This window comes from Tasmannia lanceolata, unplaced genomic scaffold (genome assembly GCF_043159265.1).
Source record: "Tasmannia lanceolata isolate RefF3 unplaced genomic scaffold, GAP_Taslan_0.1 ptg000015l, whole genome shotgun sequence".
Lineage (NCBI taxonomy): Eukaryota > Viridiplantae > Streptophyta > Magnoliopsida > Canellales > Winteraceae > Tasmannia > Tasmannia lanceolata.
In genome coordinates, this window is record NW_027518692.1 from 28,768,055 (window position 1) to 28,778,788 (window position 10,734).

Here is a 10,734-nt window from a genome sequence, read left to right on the forward strand (position 1 = left end):
TGTGGCTATATTCGGTTCAGACCCAGTTGTTGTGCCATAATCATATCCAATAACATTTAGATCCTTAGGATCCATCACGAATAATAATAAAAATAAAGAGTGACATCCACAAAATTAGTCATGACACCCATCTAATTAAATACTGTTGAGAACACTTTGATTGGATGATCCTATGCCCTTGATCCATTCTAGGTGGACGGTCCGGATCAGCCATATGAAGGTCCCACCAATGCTAGGTTTGCCTTTTTTGGATTGAATGGGACCAATCCACACCCATAAAAGAAAAACAGCAGAAACAAGATATCGAGGCTTAGGTAATTTACAATTGCATTGGAGGGTATTTAAGTCAAACAAAAAATAAATAACAAATAAAGAGAAGTTCCAGGATTAAGCAGCAGCAGCAAAAATGGAAGTCCTACGTACTATGCAGAATCCGTACGTTCTTCCCCCACCTTGGTGAAATTACCAAAACTTCCCTTACTTTTTCTATAATGCCAAAATCCAACTCCATCCCTTGAGATTTTTGTGAGATTTCACTAATAACCTAATGAGAGCCTCGTCGGATGAATTAAATGAATAAGACAAAATCTGCTGAAAAGGGGCCCTGTATGAGAAAGTCCCTAGCAAATCTAAATCCATAAGACAAGGCAGAAAAAGAGAGAGGTAACGTGAAAAAAATGGTACAAACACACAAAAACTAGAAGAAACAAGACAACATTTATTTATCAAGAGATGAAGAGAAAACATTTTCTCGGATAACAACAACAACAAACACACACAACGCATGCGAGCAGGAAAAAAGAAATTTTCGATAGCATATTTCCTCATACATAAACAGTAAAAAGACTAAAACACCCATCTCTCCAAAGAGATCCCTCTATATGCGAATTATCATACCCCCACCACCTTCTTCTCCAAACACAACTTTGAAACAAAACAACCCGAAGACATATAAAAAAAACTTAAAACCTAAAGGGGGGGGCTGCTAAGGACACGCGATATCCAATCGTCCTCCTCATTCTCATCAGCCACAACACCGCCAAGAATATCCTCCACCGGCGGCAAGCGTAGTTCCTCATCGAGATCGACATACAACGGGAGGTTCGCCAGAGCCAATGGGTCGAAGGCATCGGCGGCGATGGGCTCCATCAAGAATGAAATATCGGCCCCACCAACATCGGCCTTAGCTTTCACAGCCGAAGCAGAGCCTTCGGACGACTCACAGCTCTTATTGTTTCCGTTAACGGAAACTAAAGCCGATGAAGCCTCACCGTGCTTACCGTTGCCGTTATCTGAAACCAAAGCTGATGAAGGATTCGAAACGAGATTTGGGAGAAGATCTCCACCGTTAATCTCTTCATCCGGCCTCTTCACTTCTTCTCTTGGTATCATCTCATATAACGGATAATCCCATGCGTTGATATGTGATACAGAGGGTATCTTCGCCCTCTTTTCGGCCTCCCCGCCGACATGGTCAGATATCGGACGCTTCCGACATTCCTCTCCCATTTCCTCCTTGAACGAGAAAAAAAAAAAAGACAGAACAAAGTAGCCAAGGAATGAGAGCCAAGTACAACAAAGGTTGTCAATATATAAGGAGAGAGACTGCGAGCGTGGATTACCAGGTTCTGCCACGTAGGATCTCACTGTGGTTAAAACCCATATATCTTCCTAATTTTCCTTTTTTGGCTCATTTTTACCCCTACTTTCCATAAATGTTTACTTATAATAAATAAATATTTACTTATAATATATATAAAATTTCATAGTTTCAAAACTCTCCCACGTCATCGTGGACTCCCCTGAGTCAACTCCCTTTTACTATGGCTGTATTTTTGTCTGAGTCGGTGGTTTGCCATATAAAGCCGATCAAAACACCTTTAACTCTCCCAAGTTATGACTGCTTCAACTGAGTACTCAGCCGCGTCAATCAAGTACCCTCCTATGTCGTACCGAGTCAATTTTACCATCTCCATCCGTGTTTTGAAACACTGCTCATTTACAACTGCTTTACATCCATTTGCCTTTCTAACCATAACTTTTTTCAAAAGTGATTTTTATTCTATGATTTTAGTTTTTATTTTTTTTTAATTTTTTTTTGTCATTTGTAATTAAATAATGCCAATCGTATTTTACCAAGTTGTGTTTTACTCTAAGCATCTCCTAGACCTTTCCTCCTAAAAGATTTTCGATGCCGCGCGGGTTACAATATTGTATACCAAGCTGCCACCACTTGGCCAACATTCATTGTTTCTTATCTGTAGGTATAGCCACGCTGTCGTACGCTAATTTTAACCAAAATTATTAATTACGACTGTTACACTTTACTACGTGCAATGTCTCGATGAATTTGCCACCTATACAAGATAAGGCATTGTATTTAAATAAAATTGGCACGCACATTAGGATTTTATTTCAAAAATGGAAGAAGTTAATCTCTACGCGCTTTCATTTTCTAATTATAAAATAAATATTAATTGATAATATATTCCCGTAATCTCTGCGGATTCATCGAAACTATTTTTAGTCTCAATTCCTCATTTATTTTATATGGCGTATACTTATTTGGTTATAAGGGTTAATACATGTGACTTTAGGGTTATAATTGAGAAATTGAAATTTTTTCAAGAAAAAAGAACTTCAAGCACACCTCGAGGGTATTTATGCCAATTTTGAATGAACTTTAACTAAATTTGAGGTTCATAGAGGGCGTGAGGCATTTTCGTATAAGCATAAATGTAAGCCCAAGGGTTCCCAATTATTAATCATTCACCTTACATTCTTGTTTTGATGCTAGCAAACTAAATTGATTAGCATTTATGGACTGATGTGTTGCTTTGAGGTGTTGTATTGTATATAGGATTTTCATGTCAAAATCGTCATTGCACAACTCTTCACAACACATGACTTGTGGATCAAGGATCAAAGGAACCAAGAGCTTGCACCTACATTGGAGTCATCCTCATTTGAAGATGCTCAAGTAAAGAAGCTCAACATCATGAAGATTCCACAAGTTCCTAATCAAATGTCAAGAAGGAGCTTGGAGTTGAACATGCCATAGTGACACCTCATGTACCTCAACATGCATTGAGGATTGGATGACAAATCACAAGAGCCAAGACAAGGACAAGATGTTCACCCAAGCTGAAGAAGTCCAAGAAAGTGCAAAGGAGCCAAGACATTCCAAGAAGACTCATGGTATTCATTTTTAGAATGTATTTGGAGTCCTCTTGATTTTATGTTTAAATGCACTTTCAAAAGGTTTTCAAGTGGTTTTTATACTTAACATTTTACATCTTTGAAAACCATCAACACACCGAAAAATGTGTTTGAAGACCTTGGACTTAAGCCCAAAGACCATTGCCCAAAAGCCTATGGATTTTAAAGTTAAAATGAAATTTCACTCAGGGTCGGTCGACCGGGCTATGCCAGGCGACCGCGGGATGGAACCTGAAAATTCAGGTCATCTCGAATTTTATCGGGCCGGTCGACCGGGATAATCCGGGCGACCGCGGATGCGCTTCTGTTTTTACAGAAGCAATCCAATTTTGGTCTAGGGCGGGCGACCGCCGTGACTCGATCGATCGGGATAGGTTTTATGAGCCAAACTTTTGAGCAAATAGTTAGCCCTTGCCGGGCGACCGCCATGTGGCCGGTCGACCGGACGGTAAGAAATTTGAAAATAGAATAGGGCGCCTGATAGAGGCGGGTGACCGTCGTAGCCCGGCCGACCGCCGCAATCGAGCAAACTAGCCGTTGGGGCATTTTATGCTTAACTTTTTCAAGCCATTTATTTACAGTTTTACCCCAATCGGTCATATTTTCAAATACTCTATATATACATGATTAAAACCTATCTCTACAAGCTTTTGAACATTTGAGAAAGATCAAATCTCATTTCTCTTTGAGCTTAAATATTTTATTTCAAAAGCTAAAAACCTCTTTGATCTTTCATTTCTACATCTTGTCAAGAGGCACTCCATAGAGCTTTTATTTGTTTATTTGTTGGAGTGATTGTGAGCTTCAATGTTATAATCCGTCTATTAAGAGGTAAGAGAGTTTTTATTATTTTTGTTCTTCATTGAGGGTCTTCTCTTCGGCCCGGAAAGAATTGTGAAGAAGAGGGTCTTCTCTTCGGGCCGTGAACAAAGGTGAAAATAAGAGTCTCCTCTTCGGCCCAAGAAAGGTGAAGACGGCATATGAGGGTTTGTTCCCTCGCCGAAGGCTTCGTGCAGATGGGCTTTGCTTTGGCCCTTGAGAATGAAAAAGCTTATTGTAAGAGCTTCGAGATTATGCTTGAAATCTCACCATAGTGAAGAGTACCCAAGGAGCCAAACTTGGAAGAGTAGAGTAGGTCAAGTTGTGACCGAACCACTATAAATCTTGGTGTCCTCATTGTGGTGTGCATTGTCTCTCTCTCTCTCTTCCTTTTCTTCTCTTGCACGTGTGGTGATTGGTAATCTCTAACATTGCTTATATTTATGCTTTAATTGACCAAGGGTTAGTGAATGCACTTAAGTTAAATGTCTAAACCCTAAATTGCATTATAATATCTATTTGAACAAGGGTTAGCTAAATGTGCATGATTAGAAAGTCTAAACCCTAGATTTTATTGATATACCTATTTGAACAAGGGTTAGACTAATTAGTGCTTAATTAAATTTATTAATTTTTAATCTCCCTTACTTAAGTCTTAAATTTCTTATTGACCAATTCACCCCTCCTCTTAGATTGTCACACCTGTATTTCAATAAAACATTTTACATTCATCTTTATGTAGAAAGAAAGGGAGCCTAGTGTCACGGAAAAACAGTTCAGGACTCAACCGGTATTAAAATCCAAACTTACCTCATCTCGTTGCATCTTGAGAAGTCGTCATTTACAACACCTTTAGTCGCCACTGGTGGTTGAGGGGGTTGGTTGGCCAAACTCTATAGGGAGAGTTGGCCCTGTGACCTGTTGACTCCTCCCCCCATAGGCCCAGCAGGTGTGGGCAGGAACTTTGGCGGTATGCTCATGGGTTGCAAGAGGACTTGCTTGTGCATGGACGCACACAGCGGAAAAATCATACTTCAACTCGTAAGTGTGCCCTAAGGGAGCTTTGGGCGCGGACTGCAAGCTATCCATAGGGATGCTCCAGTTTCTTTGGTCGAGAATGAGGGCCAAAGATAGTGCATGTTGGGTTGGGTTCCCACATGCATTGAGCGTAGGGACCGGTGCAAGTTGTTTGCCTCCTGCACCGCGGTACGTCTTGTGGGCAGGCCAATCTCTGGCCTTCCATGAGTTCGTGCTGGGGTGACCTTGGTTGCCCTCGCGAGGTGTACACCTTGCGGATCAGTCCATGGGGCATCTTGCTCCTTGGATGACCAAGCCCCAGCGCTTGGCGGATTGGTGCGTGGCATCGTCATGCCTCGTACTCGATGGACTTTGCATTGGTCCCAAGGCCTTATGTTCGATGTACTCGTGATGCAAGCTGATCATGAGTGTGGGTATCTAGAAGCGCATGTCAAGATCTGAGCCAAGTAGCCTGTTGAATAGCTTAGAGTTTGTGTGCACATTCAAAGCATCAAGGGGTGTTGGAGTGTAAGGCCTTTAAAGCCTTGCACGATTGAAAGCTTTCCCTAACATTCGTGCATGTTGGGGCGCCGCACGGGTTATTCCGCTGCTCAAACATTTGGCCAGTGACAGTTGGTATCAAAGCGAAATGTCCAAGCTATGAATTCAAAGTGTGCTTTGAGAGTTGATATCAGATGGTATCAAGTGACAGATTAGAGCTGGTTGTGAATGCAAGAGTTTGTCAAGGAGCAATGATACAGTTGGTGTCTGTGCTGGCATAGTTGCAGCAAATTGTAGTGTTTGCAGCTATGATTAGTGCATCTCTAGTGCATGTTGCTTTGCACAAAAGAATGAGAAATGCTTTCAGTTGTGGCAGAGTTGGAAAGAGCTTGAATGTTAGCACACCAAGTTGTAAGTGGTAAGTCGCCGGTGTCTTTGAATCTAACACTTTGAAAGTCCATTAGTCAGCCGAAGAAGAGCTGAAATTGCGTGGGTATGTTCCTTTCTGTGAACTCTCCCCTATTCTACTTGAGTCGCGCAACAGAGGCGCGATGGCCTGGAAAGATTCGTAACATCAGTGTTTGGTTAAGCATTGCTCAATGGATTTGCTCGAAGCTTGATACAGTGTCAGAGCAGCAATCGTCAGCGAACAGGTTGGCATCTTTCAGTGACCCACCGATGTGTGAGATCGGAAGTGGCAGTTGGGGAGTTGTAAATGCTCCGTTGCAGTGTTGGCTAAACATCGATGTGTTTGCATATGGCCTCAAGGGCTCGCTATGACAAAGGGTTGGCTAGCTGGCATATAAGCCTTCCCCTACTAGATGAGGTGCTGAATGTGTCGGCATCAAAGCGCTCACGAAAGTGAATTTGCTTACTCAGTGTGATGGCATAACCAGTTTGATGAACTAGCAGTACGCTCTCAGGGTGAAGAGGAAGCACCGACAAACCTGGGTCAAGGTAGCACCCGCGAGAAGGGTGTCCATACTGGGGGCCAGCAGGGTGAAGGTGTTTGTGACCTCGACGAACTGGCAGACATGTTCAAGGTGAAGAGCTGGTCAATGACTGAAGTACTTTGAAGGCAGTTCACAATCACAATCGAGCATGAGTGATGCTCTTCTCAGAAAGACCTTGGAACGAACGTCAAGGCCGCTTAGATCGACAATGGGTTTGCTGTGCCGATATGGGACAGTGTAGTGAGCTTAGATGACATATGGGCAGACTGTGTTGGTATGGGACGACATGGCCCAATGTTATTCGGCCATGCCCCAAAAATCATTTTGATTATCTATTACCCTTCGATCTATAGAAATTTCTATCTATATGGTGTAGTTTATCTACAGATTAGAGGGTTAGGATAATCAAAATGATTTTAGTGGCATAGTCTAGTAGCATTGGGGCCAACCAACTGAATGGTTTGGATCTTTAAACAAGGTGGGCTTCATTTTATTTATTAAATTCTATGCTATATACAACGGGGCCCACCTATTGTCTAGCACCTACGTGCCTACATCATTTAACATGTATTTTTTAGAAAATTCATTGGGGCTACTTTGTTCGAAGATCCGAAGTGTTCATTGGTTGAGCCTCAACGTAAATAGGATGTGCTCAAAAGGTGAATGCTGGGTCACAACAAATGAACGGTTTGGATCTTCATACCAAGTGAACGCAAGTGATTTTTTAGAAAGTACACTTTTATGGTGTCGACCTACTTCAAATATCTAAACCATTCATTCTTGGCCCCCACTAATTGGGGTTCGTGTTCAAATAGAGAATAGAGAGTGCTAGATGTGACAATAAAAATGGGTGGTTCCTACCTGGTTTAAAGATCTAAACAATTCTGTTAATTCTACAAAAAGATTAGGGGCTCACTTTCTCGGGGCAGAACCGCCAGCTCAGAAGATTTAAGTGAATAAGACAAAATCTACAGGTGGCTATTATCTATTGATAAAGTAAAATGGTTTTCTGCAAAATAGCCCAGCAAGTCCCTTACAAAAGTACCTCTCTTGAATATACATAAATAAACAAAAATATGTAGGGTGTTTTTGTATATTGATGCCCTCCATACGGATCTATTGCCCTCTATCGGATTTTTTTATTTTTTATTTTTTATGACGTAGGATGTCCCCACCCCTTCGGGAGTAGGACTAGTCCCCACGGATACACGCAACGACCCTCTATCGGATTTTGTGGCTATATTCGGTTCAGATCCAGTTGTTGTGGCCAAATCATATCCAATTACATTTAGATCCTTAGGATCCATCACGAATAATAATAAAAATAAAGAGCGACATCCACAAAATTAGTCATGACAGCCACCTAATTAAATAGAGAACACTTTGATTGGGTGATCCGATGCCCTTGATCCATTTTGCATCCTCTAGCCACTAGGTGGACGGTCCAGATCAGCCATATGAAGGTCCCACCTAGGGGTTGCAAATTTAACCGAACCAAACCGAAACCGAAAATGAAAATTCAGTTTCGGTTTCGGTTCGGTAGAACCAAACCGATTCAAATTTCAGTTTGGGGCTCAAACCGAACAGTTGCCCCCAATTTCCAATGATTACGAGTAGACCTGGCAAAACCGACCCATGCCCGCGGGTCGACCCGGCCCACCCGCAAATTTGCGGGCACGGGTCTGGGTTTTAGTGACCCGCCAAAATGTGACCCGCGGGCAACCCAACCCGCAAAAACATGGGTTGGGCCGGGTCAACCCGCGGGTACCCGCGGGCTTTTTGGTTTTTTAGTTTATATTTTTTCTTTTAAAAAACCTAACTTAGCTTATTAGCTACTTTACTAATTACCTAGGGTTTCTACTTTCTAGTTTCTTACTTTCTTTCTTCCTCTTCCTCGTTATTTCATTTTTGGTTTTTTCCAAACCCAAACGACGAAGAGTCGAAGACACAGAGAAGGCGACGGCACCGGCCACCCCCCCACCCCATTCCCAAACTCACTCCCTCACGAGTTACACTCGGCCGAGTCATCGCCCTCTCTCAGCCTCTGCCGAAGCACAGCTACACAGCCGCACAGCACAGCCGCACAGGTACTCTCTCTGAGTCTCTGTCTTCGATATTTTTGCTTTTTTTTTTTTTGAAAATGAAAATTTGAGAAAACCAAATATCATTGGTTACCAATTTTATTTTCGGTTTTTCCCAAACCCAAATATCATTGGTTACCAAATTTTTTTTTTTTTTTGGGGTTTTGATTCATTTGTCTTGGTTTTCTTAAAGTGGTATTTTAAGAAAACCAAGACAAATGAATCGATTGGTTTGTGTGGATTAGCCGATTAGATCATTGTGGACTTGAGTTGTGGTTACCAATTTTTTTTTTTTTTTTTGGGGGTTTTGATTCATTTGTCTTGGTTTTCTTAAAGTGGTATTTTAAGAAAACCAAGACAAATGAATCAATTAGTTTGTGTGGATTAGCCGATTAGATCTATGTTTTCTTAAAGGGGTTTTGATTCATTTGTCTATGTTTTGCAGATGGAAGAAGAGAAGGCAGTGAAACAAATGAGAGGGACAATGGTGCCTCCAGCACTTTCTGTTGCTATGCTCATTCATGGAAAGTTGAGGATCGGTCAGGTCATCAACAAACAACAAAAACCAAGTCTCCAAACTTGCGTATGGTTCAAAGGTACTCAAAAAGAGGAAGAACTGCTGCTACTGGTAGTGCTGCTTGCATGTGATGATGAATGTGCTTGCTGTTGTTATTGGTACTGTGGTGGGGTCAAGAATGTTTGAACCCAAGAGAGAGAGATTGTTCCATTGTGTATTCCTTGGGTAACAACACATACTTCATAGTGAAAATTTCTAACTTTTGATTTTAATTTTTAACTACATGTTTGAAAGACCTGTATTTGATCCCAACCCTCCTATCTGAATGTTAGAGGGTTGATCACTTGATCCTAACCCTCTATAGATCGGAGGGTTGGGATCAACCTATTGAAATGATTTTTGGGGCACAACCTATTTAGGCTGTGGGCCATCTAATAGACGGTTTGGATCATCCCACGGTGCGGGCCATACCCTACTTTTAAGTTTTAACATTTTCCCAAATAAAAAAAATCATTTAAATTAACCACTGTTTGAATTTGCGGGTGACCCGCGGGTTGACCCGGCCCACCCGCGGGCCGCGCGGGTCACGAGATTTCTGACCCGCAAAAATGCGGGTCATTTGATAACCCGACCCGTTGACCCGCACCCGCATGACCCGCGGGTTGACCCGGCCTGGCCCACCCGTTTGCCAGGTCTAATTACGAGTAAGGGGTGGCAAAATTGGCCCAATTGAACCGAAACTGAACCGAAAATTCGGTTCGGTTTGGAGTTTGGAGTCAAACCGAATCATAACGGAACCGTTGCCACTGCTAGTCCCACCAATGCTAGGTTTGCCCTTTCTGGATTGAATGGGACCAATCCACACTCATAAAATAAAAACAGCAGAAACAAGATATCGGGGTTAGGTAATTTATAATTGCATTGGAGGGTATTTAAGTCAAACAAAAAATAAATAACAAATAAAGTGAAGTTACGGAATTAACAAAAAATAAAAGAAAAACAGCAGAAACAAGGTTAGGTAATTTACCATTGCATCGGAGGGTATTTAAGTCAAACAAAAAATAAATATCGATGGGTGTGGTTTTCTTAATTTCTTGGCTGCCAAACACGCCAAATAGAAGCAGCAGGAGCAAAAGGGAGATGATAAATTCGCACCCACTGTAGGGTGATTCGCACCCTGGAATGTGAATTGACATCAAAATGCGTAATGTCTGACGTATGTTGACGCTTTTTTGAAGTAAAATTGAATTTCAAGGGAGCGAATCATCCTATAGTGGGCGCGATTTTAACATCGCCCGAGCAAAAATGGAAGTTCCTACGTACCGTGCAGAATCGGTACGTTCTTCTGCCACCTTGGTGAAATTACCTAAACTTCCCTTACTTTTTCTTTAATGCCAAAATCCAACACAAGCCCTTCAGATTTTTGTGAGATTTACCTGTTGGCAGCCACGTCAGATGACTTAAATGAATAAGACAAAATCTGTGGAAAAGTGACCCTAAAGTGAAAGTCCCTACCAAATCCCATAATAAATACATAGAAAAAGGCAGAAAAAGAGAAAACATTTATTACAAATACACAACGCATGCGCCCAAGAAAAAAAGAAATTGTCTATAGCATATTTCCTTT

General features: G+C 41.7%; 1 long non-coding RNA gene across 1 annotated transcript; it reads left to right on the forward strand.

Annotated features, from left to right (window-relative positions):
• Positions 1–8,551: 8,551 nt before the first annotated feature.
• Positions 8,552–9,379, forward strand: LOC143892255 (uncharacterized). The gene is made up of 2 exons (XR_013255463.1): positions 8,552–8,596; positions 9,036–9,379. It is a non-coding gene; the product is annotated as an uncharacterized LOC143892255 (long non-coding RNA).
• The last annotated feature ends 1,355 nt before the right edge of the window (positions 9,380–10,734 follow it).